This window comes from Danio rerio, chromosome 8 (assembly GCF_052040795.2).
Source record: "Danio rerio strain M-AB ecotype USA chromosome 8, GRCz13ab, whole genome shotgun sequence".
In the NCBI taxonomy this organism is placed as follows: domain Eukaryota; kingdom Metazoa; phylum Chordata; class Actinopteri; order Cypriniformes; family Danionidae; genus Danio; species Danio rerio.
Window position 1 is genome coordinate 18,333,899 of NC_141028.1, and position 10,698 is coordinate 18,344,596.

Genomic DNA, 10,698 nt, shown 5'->3' on the forward strand with positions numbered 1-10,698 from the left:
CAAATTTACACATTACATGTTTGACAGTTTGCGTTTAAAACCATGACAGCTTCTATGACTATTTTCATGACGGGAAAATGTATACTCCAAATACATTAATGAAGTTTTACATAAAACGAACACTATTAATACAAATTCAGTTTTGTAATTCTCTCAGTCTCAAATCTTTTCATATCTCCATAGTAAATTTCTCACAGAATTAAAGCTGACACAATCTAACAGAACATGCTTCATGCACAACCAATATATTCTCACTTTTATCTAAATGTTAACATTTTCAATAAATACAGAAAAGAGAGGTATACAACAGTATTAACCTAACCGCCATTACAACATCATACCTTTAAATCACCACTACACCCAAGAGTGGATGTTAATATATCGTTTCAGCCGTGGCCGATTGTACCCTGGAGTTTGAATCACGTCTCCTTTAAAAAACCCCTTCAATAAATTAGCCTCGTAAATGAGTGTTGATTTGTGAATGGTGGTGTTTATGGTTATTGGACTGGAGGTTTCACACTCCGTGAGCTCGCAGTCTTGGGAACAAAAAACAACAACATAAAAATCTGCACTACTTCAGCTGAGAAACGCCAGACTCACAGATACCGCCTCATAGACAATCACACCAGCAGATATTTATCACCTCCCTACATTATAACCTCTAACCCACATTAATCAGAAGTAGGACACATTTCCACACAAGGGAATGAAACCTATAGATTGTGTAGAAAGTTCTGCTGGGAAAAAAAGACGTGCCGTAACGCAGTTCTGATTTCAGACCAGATTAAAGGTGAGCTTTGAGATCAGGTTCAATGCTCACTTCAGAATTAGGACACACAGTGGCCATATTGGATCCTGTGATCACATGACGGACACATCAGACAGGTTGCGCCACCTATTTAAACACACACTTATTTGTCGAGCAACTAATGATTGAACCAAACAGAAAGTACATTTATGAGACACACACACACTCATAACCTAGTGGTCAGCATTTGGTGATCTAGCAAATAAAGGTGTGTGTGTGCATGTTTGTGTGTTCAGCTGCAAGCAGAAGGCGAAACATGATCGTTGTGATGGCGTCGTCTTCTCTGACACACTCTGACACTCTTATGTTTCACTTTATGGAAAGCCAACAAAGGCTGAGTCGCTGCCTAGTCAGCCAGTGACCTCACAGGCAATGTTTCTGGTAATGGTTTATCTTAAAGGTAAAAGTATGTCATTTTGTACAGAAAAGCTGACATTATTATCACTGAGTGAAAACTGGTCCACCTCAAATTCATACCATTGATGGAGCCGTTCAAATATACCATATAAAGTTTTGATGTAGCAATTAAATGTACACTACTGTTCAAAAATGTGTGTGAAAAAACGTTTACAATATATCATGACACTATATATTAGGGCTGCAAAATATATTGTCTTAGCATCGATATCATAATGTGTGAATGCACAATATTTACATCGCAGGATCTGTAATGTGGAATCAGGATTGTAGCTGACCAGGTCCAATTGTGGAGTCATTTCAGTTTAACCATAAAATGAGAAAGTTTATTAGTTGTGTGTTTAAGGCCTGTGACGGTGCAAACATTTTAAATGAGCTTAAAACATTCGGGCACAAATAATTATTGCATTTTGTAGCATTAACCAAAAGTTCATTTTACTTAATGTATATAATAAAGACTATACAACACTTTGTTTGTTTAATAATTTTATTTTTGTACCTTAATACTGTTGGATTCCTTTATTTACACCATTGCTTTACTGAATTTGTCTATGCTGGCAATTAGTCTGTTATATTTCCAGCAGATCGACTCCTCTGCAAAATCTTCCCATAGACCCATACAAAATAAATGTATTTATTATTTCAAAATAGAGTTATTTAAGCTATTTGGTAAAATATCACAATATAAATAACTGAAAATAAAAATATAGCAATGTACGCTTTTCCCAATATCATGCAGCCCTACTATAAACACTGTAAAAGGCGATCAGTTACTTTAATTAAAGTGAGTAAAGCAGTTGCATTAAAAGCAACAAATCACTTTAAAAACAATAGAGTAATCCAGCAGTAATTTAGAACTCTAAAGTTGACAACTTAATTTCTATAATTATACACATAGTTCATTTACTTAATTGAGGCAATGGGTTTACTTAATTCAAGTCCACTATTCACTTTAAAAGTAACAGGTTTACTCACTTTCTAAAAAGAAATTGTCAGCTAATTGCTTTATACAGTGTAACTATATGTAAGGAATAACGTACTTCCAGGCGGTTACTATCATAGAATAAAGCCCAACAGGCTAATTCAATTCAATTCAATTCATGTTTATCTATATAGCTTTTTTTCTTTTCTTTTTTTTATTAAAATTGTTTTTTAACTTATGTCAAAGCAGCTTAACATTGTAGTTCTAATAAATTGAAATGGTGTCAGTCCCGTTTTCAGGGTTGAAGTTTAGTTTAGCTCAGTTGAGAGGGATTTAATTTTCTTGCTTAGTCCAAACACTAAAGAGCAAATCCATCAATGTGCAGCTCCAAAAGTCACAAACCAAGCAAGCCAGTTTTGACAGTTGCGAGGAATAAACATCACCATTGATTATAGGCTTATTGGTTGTATGAGACTGATTAATTCTAATATAACAGCTGCCTGGTTGTACTTTATCCTGCTTAATACATGGTTACATGTCACAAAACGAAAAAAAATAGACAAAACATTATTCTATGCTATAATTATTTAATCCTTTAATTAAACGCAAAGCTAAAATAAAAACGGCAAAATGAAGCACACACTAACCTCCATATTATTAAGATGGTGTGAGAGCCATGCAACCAAATATGTAAAGACAAAATAAATCTAAAGTTTTGCTTTGAAATTTAAAAATTTATTCTTAACTATAATATTTAGCATTAAAAAAACACAAGAAAAGCTATAAACCATAAATGAGAATATAGAAGTATTGACTCAAGGCTGATGTTTACTTCTGCGCACGCGTATAGTCCAGCACAGCCTTCTCGCACATATCATTATATCAAATAGCCCTCGCCGTGGCTGACACGCAACTCAAAAAAGTAACTACACATCACAACAACACACAGAGAAAGCTCTGTGATTGGTTGGCTTGGTAGCTGCCGAGTGTGGGCAGTGCTGAAAGAGCCACATTGAGCAAGTGTTTACAAGTGTCGAGTCTCATGAAGGAGCTCCAGATGTTTTGTGTTTACCTTATGATTAAAGTTGTTGCACGTCCTCAGTTCCCACCTCAGAATAAGCAAGTTTTAGCTACTTGTACATCATGGTGACGTTCAGAAAAAACAAAACACCCGCAAAGAAACAACACAGAGGAACAAAGTGTTATTGCAGAGCAACACAAACAGCGCACAGAAGTATAAATGCACGACTACGCGCAAGGCAAGTGCCGTGGGTCACGCCGATCACTCAACGCAGAAGCATAAACAGCCTTAAGGTCTGATTTGACCTTTAATTTGATCGTCAAGTTAATACACTTTTAGCACAAAAAGATATTAAATGAAATCAGCACATTAGACTTTGCAGTGTAAAAGCAGCCAAACAAAACTTAATGTTGAGTAACAAAAATCCTCACGATCAAACACAAATGACTTTAGAATGTCAAAACCTGTGATGGACAGACTCCTATTTCCTTCAAGCGGTTACAAACAAACTGATTCAGACTTTATACATTATAAACAACAAAAGCTCAGAGCTACTGACACTTTGTCGAACAGAATCAGACACCAGCACCAAAACAAGTGCAAAAGAGAAAGATTTGATTCGCTTAGAGAAACAAACTACCTGAAACAATGAGATGAAGGGAGCAAAGAGAGAGGGGAAAAAAGCAGAGCTGGTGAGCGTGGAATTCTGTTTGGTCTGGTAGGCTTTGGGTGTTAAACCAAGCATGTGGTTCAGTATCCGGCCCTCATTACTAGAACAGTCCAGCGATCCGTTTTCTGCTCTTTCTCCTAAAAGCACCACTCCCTGCCTGGAATCACCAGACTAAACAAAACCTGAACATTTACACTAGCCTTTAAATCCCCAAAGATAACAGAAGAGAATCATAAAACAAAGTTATTCCTGATTACGGTGTCACCTACTGACTTCATCATCATCAGAAATAAATGTCAAAAGGTTGACTCTTTGCTTTCACAACAAACACGCATCAGTGCTCCACATTCCTGTGTGTATGTATCACTCCATTAGCCCGAAATAAGGCTACAGGCTAGCATGACTCAGCCAGACGCACATCCACCCTTCACAGCGGACAGAGACTTCAGTGAGCATTAGCAGGATGAGCTACGCTAGCATTGCCAGCACTACTGTTATTACCCAGCATTTGCTTCCAGAACTAAACATGAGCTAACACGACTTATTATAGAGAAGATGTTTTCTAAGATGCATAACTAACAACTGCTTATTAACATTAGATGCAGTTTCTTATATTCCGACTTAATATAGCATTTATAAATGCCACATTTTAATTTACTTAACCCTTAAATTTAACAACAAATCTAAAAAAAATTGTCTAATTATTCATTTATTCCTTTTCCTCCAGCTTAGTCTCTATTTCAGAGGTTGCCACAGAGGAATGAACCACCAACTTAGCTACCATGTTTTACACAGGGGATGCCCTTCCAGCTGCAACCCGTACTGGAAAACACCCATACGCTAAACACAATTTAGCTTTCCCAATTTACTATTACAACCCCTAACAGCACACATCTGTGAACATGGGGAGAACATGCAAACTCCACACAGAAATGCCAACTGAACCAGTCAATGCTTGAGCCAGCGACAATCTGTCTCTATCTGTGCATTCATATCGAAGGCAGCGAGAGCATCATAGTTCACTTTGGAATCTGGATGCCCTGGTGACAACACTCTGCCTTCACAGATCCACTGGCAAGAGCCACAAAATTCGCTACACTGATCTCGTATTTAAAGGGGTCGCTGCAGCATATCAGCAAATCAGTTACAATTCCATATAAAAAAAGTTATTGCATGAAAATGTTGCATGGCTTTTATCAAATTTATTAAACTTTAGAAGATCAAGTTGTTGCGTGTGGTGTGGCTTTGCTCCACTTATCCAATATGTCCATATGTCTGAAATATTCTGAAGCAGCAATACTGTTTTGTACTGTCGTTTTAGTTGGCATGAGATTCCCGCTTTAAAATAATAAACATTAATACACATCAGTAACTCGCAGGTAATTAAAAGTCCCTTTAAGAAAACATCAGGAAATCCAGCGGCCACAATATTCAAACCCTTGGGAACAACTGTGGTTGGAACCAAAGTTCACACAACTGGGTTCTCTGGATTCTTTTCAAGCGGACTTCTACATTCCGATTTCCTGCCACCAAACCGCATCATAGCTCATTACCATAAATTTGACTTGGGCTGTTTCTCAATATGCATTCTTCAGCCATCCTGCGTCCTCATGTTCTCGTATAACGTCATCATCAACTGTCAAAGTTCAGTTCCAAACTCAAAGACCGCAAGAACAGAGGACGTGTGACAGTTTCCGGATGTGTTCTTGATAGAGGACGCATCGATGCAGATTTGAACGCAAAACTTGCTTGAGAAGTCAGAAGTTATTGTGGCTGATGAAGGAGGTGGGAAGTATTTTATATACAAGTTCAGAGATATGACTTATTTGTTTCAGGAGTTTCCCTAAATGAAACGATGAAAGATACCATGAAAATCTTCAATAAAGCATAAACACATCAAGAGTGTCTCACAATTCATATTAAAATTTGTTTTATTTGTATTGTGCAACTTATATTTGTAAGGTCTTTATGTACAGTATATATTGTGAAAAGGGGAAAACAATAAATCGTTGTATGAATGCTGTAATGTTTAAGAAATTTTCCAATAAAACGTGTGAAGTTCATGTGACCATCAGGAAGAACCAGGAAGGAATGCAGCATCTCATTTCTCAGAGGACATAGTCTCTGTTCTTCCAGTCTCTCGAGTTCGTTCTACCGAGGTAACTTGGCAAGACCGGTCTCCACAAAAACACGAGTCCGTTCTCTGTTTTCTTGGATTAGAGAAACAGCCTTTATTTCAACTCCCCTCGATACCCACACCGGCGATGACGTGCCGTTCCTCACCGCCAGTTCCCATTGAAAATCAATGACTTCCGGCTACTATGACGCTCTTGTCACTTTCGGTGTGAACGTACAGCGAGGCGACATTGTCAACCACTAAGCCACCATGCCACCCTACTATCTAACTATGTTAAACAATTACAAAAAAAAAAGTTGTGATTTCCCCCCAGCAGCTACAAGACATTCATTAAATACATATAAGGCTGAACTTTCAAAGTGCATGTTAACATCCAGTCTTATGAGAATAGACAATTTCTGCACCTGCTTTGCACTAAGGCAATCAACTCCTTTTCTTTTTCTGTCACACACACAAACACAGAGTTTGTTTTTTTGTCTTAGCAGTGAGGAGGTGGACGCTTATCTGAGCGCACGAAGGTTAAACAAACAGCTGTTTGAGTGCTACCAAGTCAGCGGTGTAGTCTATGCCAGCTCAGCACAAAACCTGATCTCCTTTAACACACATGAACACTCCTACACGCACAGGTACAGTATGTGTGTGTGCTTCATATTCCCATGGGCCACTTCCATTTTATGATAACCCTTGCTAGTGCTGCACCTTCAGAACTGCCTTAATTATTTGTCCCATAGATTCATCAAGGCGCTGGAAACATTATTTGGAGATTGTAGCCTGTATTAGCACAATAGCTAGCTAAAGATTTGTCAGCTGCACATTCAAGATGTGAATTAGTTTTACAACAACTCACAGGTGACTTGGGAGGCCGTTTAATTATAGTAAACTACCTGTCATAGCCAGAAACGTATGGACATGCACAACAATATTCAGGTAGAGAGTTTAAGAAAAGCAATAGTAGTAATAGTGTTGCTTATTCTGCATGAATTGCAAAAAGTTCTCATAAAACTAATTCCTTTGCAGTTTGCTGAATTGTAATGCTTCAGGAAAATAAATGGTTAAATGTTTAGAGTCCAACACTTTAAAAGCTGCAGGCCTGTTTCTTCACACAATCCAGAAATGTATCTACCGTGAATGCTCTGTGTACACTGCATGGATTTCCCCTTATAGAAATCAACACCTTTCTTCAAATCTCCTTCATAACAAATGAACATATCAAGCACATTAACAACAAAACAGAAAGCTTTCCTTCTCCCCAACTCAAGCATTCACACACCTTTCACTTATTTGTTTCATTCACACAAATAAGTCACGTTTTATGTACGAGAATTACATTCATTCATTTTCATTTCAGCTTAGTCTCTTTATTAATGTGAGGTCGCCATAGCGGAATAAACTGCCAACTTATCCAGCATATGTTTTAGGCAGCAGATGCCCTTCAACCTGCAACCCATCACTGGGAAACATCCATACACACTCAGTTACACACATACACTAGACAATTTAGCTTACCCAATTTACCTATACCACATGTCTTTGAACTGTGGGGGAAACCGGAGCACTCGGAGGAAACCCACGCGAACACGAGGAGAATAAGCAAACTCCACACAGAAATGCCAACTGATCCAGCCGAGGCTCAAACCAGCGACCTTCTTGCTGTGAGGCGATCATAAGAGAGTTATAATCTAACCTTAAATTACTTTGACCTTAAAATGTTTTTTTTTATGTAAAACTGCTTTTATTGTAGCCGAAATAAAGCAAATAGGACTTTCTCCAGAAGAAAAAATAGTATCAGACATACTGTGAACATTTCCTTACTCTGTTAAACATCATTTGGGAAATATAAAAAAAAAGAAAAAAGAAAAGGGGGGGGGGGGGGGGTTGGCTAATAATTCTGACTTCAACTTTACTGTATATGCTTTTCTCTCTCTCTCTCTCTCTCTCTCTCTCTCTCTCTCTCTCTCTCTCTCTCTCTCTCTATATATATATATATATATATATATATATATATATATATATATATATATATGTGTGTGTGTGTGTGTGTGTGTGTGTGTGTTGCATATAATCTCTCTAACGTGTCTTACCATCTTGCCATTTAGTTAGTTTAGCTTTACAGAAAATAATACATAAAACAGATTTAAAGATTGGTAAGTAAAATCACTATCAAAGCAATTTGAAATCATTGCAAATGATGGACGAAGAATTGATCATGTCTAAAAGTTGAGGTTATATCTGATGTAGAAAAAGTTAAAATGCACCTATATATGCATCACTTTACTAAAAGGAAATAAGCTTATAAGCCACTTTTATTTAAATGTTTATTACAGTTAGTTTATTACAAAATAATTACAAATTACAAATATTTTAACTTGAATATTTAATAATATGACTTAAGTTTTTTTTAAATTTCCCAAATATTTCTAGTCAGGTTTTAATGAACTTGCAATTTAGGAATTTATTTTTAACATTTAGGCTTGCTGCAAAACACTAAATATTCCAAACATTTTCACCCCGATAAACATAACAAAATGTTTAAATATCTATTAAAAAGTTGCATGCTCATGACGTACTGTCTGAAAGACTCCAGAGCCAAAGTCGTGTGTAGGTGTATTAGTGTGGGAGAAAGTGAGACGGGTAAAGTGAGGGCAAGGATTGAGTGTGTCCAGTATAGATGAACTGTCTGCATGAGGTGACGTAAGTCCTCTGTGAGAGCGAGCAGAGAAAGCACTCTGTTGTAGTCTGTTGCTTAAAGTCAGCAGAGAGAGAGAAAGAGAGAGAGAGAGAGAGAGAGAGAGAGAGAGAGAGAGAGAGAGAGAGAGAGAAACAAATCGATTGATGAGCAGAGAGGTGGGGAAACCACAACACATTTCATTTGGCTGAAGGGAACCTCCATTATTTTCAATGCTGGCTCCTGCACCGTGTTTCTCTCAAGCAGACGTGCTTATCTCACCACGTTCAGCCTCGGACTCGTGAGTCAGCAAATGCTGTCAGCTGCTTTCCAAACAACCAGGAAGACCTTACATTACACTCCTTTGTCTCCTCAAGGCTTTCTTTTGCAATCAGATGCACAACTTAGTCTCCAAACATTCCCGCTGATCTGCTTTAGTGTGTAAACTGTATTTACTTTACAGTCCAAAGATCAGAGTGGAAGGGATTCAGATTATATTGTTGCTGTCGTCTGTTTAGTCTCTGCTCGAGACAGCGGGCTTAAAACTAGGCTAACTCTACTGAGCTCCTTACACAATAGTGTTAATGCTTCTTAACATAGCGGCTGAAGAAAGCCAGGAACCATGAGAGCTTTGATAAGACATCAACCGAAACAGAAAACATAAATGGTTTTGCAGGAAATCTAAATAAACATACTTCACTGTTCAATAGCTTTGTGGTCAGAACGATGAAAGAAAATGAAATGACTGTTGTCTTGAAGGATGCAAAAAAACTGACAAAAAGTAACAGTTTATAAGAAAAACTCACATAAATTATGTATTTTTGATAAAAAAAAAATTTATTTTAAAAAGTGTATTAAGCAGTGCAAGTGTTTTAATTGCATATTAATTATTTAGGAAGTGGGCGGCACGGTGGCTCAGTGATTGGTCACCTCACAGCAAGAAGGTCACTAGTTCAAGTCCTGACTAAGTCAGTTGGCATTTCTGTGTGGAGTTTGCATGTTCTCCCCTTGTTCACGTGTTTTTCCTACAAGTGCTCCGGTTTAATCCATAGTCCAAAGACATGCTGTTTAGATGAATTGGGTAAACAAAATTGACAAGCGTGTGTGAATGTGGGAGTGTATGGGTGTTTCCAAGTACTGGGTTGCAGCTGGAAGGCCATCTGCTGCATAAAACATATAGTTGGCAGTTCATTCCACTGTGGTGACCCCATTCAGGCACTAAGCCAAAGGAAAATAAATGAATATTAATTGTGCAAACTGCCATATCAGAATGATTAATGAATGACACTGAACCTGCTGAATTTAATTAAATGGTGAATTACATCAGTTACACAAACAGTTACTTGAAATTGTAATACTATTTTCACAATATTACAGTTTGCGCTGTATTTGATCAAATAAAAGTAGGTTTTTAGTCATGTGCATACCCTTTGTCATAAAATAGGGTCCAATTTTTCTTCCTTTGCATTTCTGTTGAACATTTCAATCCAACTTGGTGTGCAAATCTGAACCACTAGACTACGGCTGCGTCCCAATTCACATACTATGCATCCTAAATTGTATTTGAAAGATAGAATTAGCATGTCCCATAGTATGTTGAAAAAGAGTATGCCAAAGGTTCCCTGATGGTTTACTACTTCCGGTAAAAAATTCGAAGTGTATAAGCGTCCATACTCTAACCGCTAATATTGCCCACAATACATTGCACATTGGATGTGAATTTGATTATAACTAAAAACTTGGGTAAAACAAACTACAAACATGGCGGACACGCGAGATCAAGCGTCAAGTAGAGAGGCTTCAGTAAAGTTGTTTGAGTGATTTTTAACCAATATCTAGCCAACTGGAACATAACTAAACCACATTTTTCGTGTTATATTTCATCTGCAACAATAATGTGAACTTATATATCAAGATATGTTTGGACATTAACTTCTGAATGCATAATTACCCAAAGAGCTGAGGAGATTCCCTGCATAAACGACTCAGGAACGGCAGACTATCCTGCTGCTGCTTCCCTTCAAGGAAGTATGTCCCAAAGCTTGCATACTTCTGTGT

The 10,698-nt window shown here is 37.5% G+C and overlaps 1 protein-coding gene across 1 annotated transcript in view; it reads right to left on the reverse strand.

The window, feature by feature from the left end:
• rnf11b (ring finger protein 11b) overlaps positions 1-10,698 on the reverse strand; it is a 28,218-nt gene that overhangs the window by 9,071 nt on the left and 8,449 nt on the right.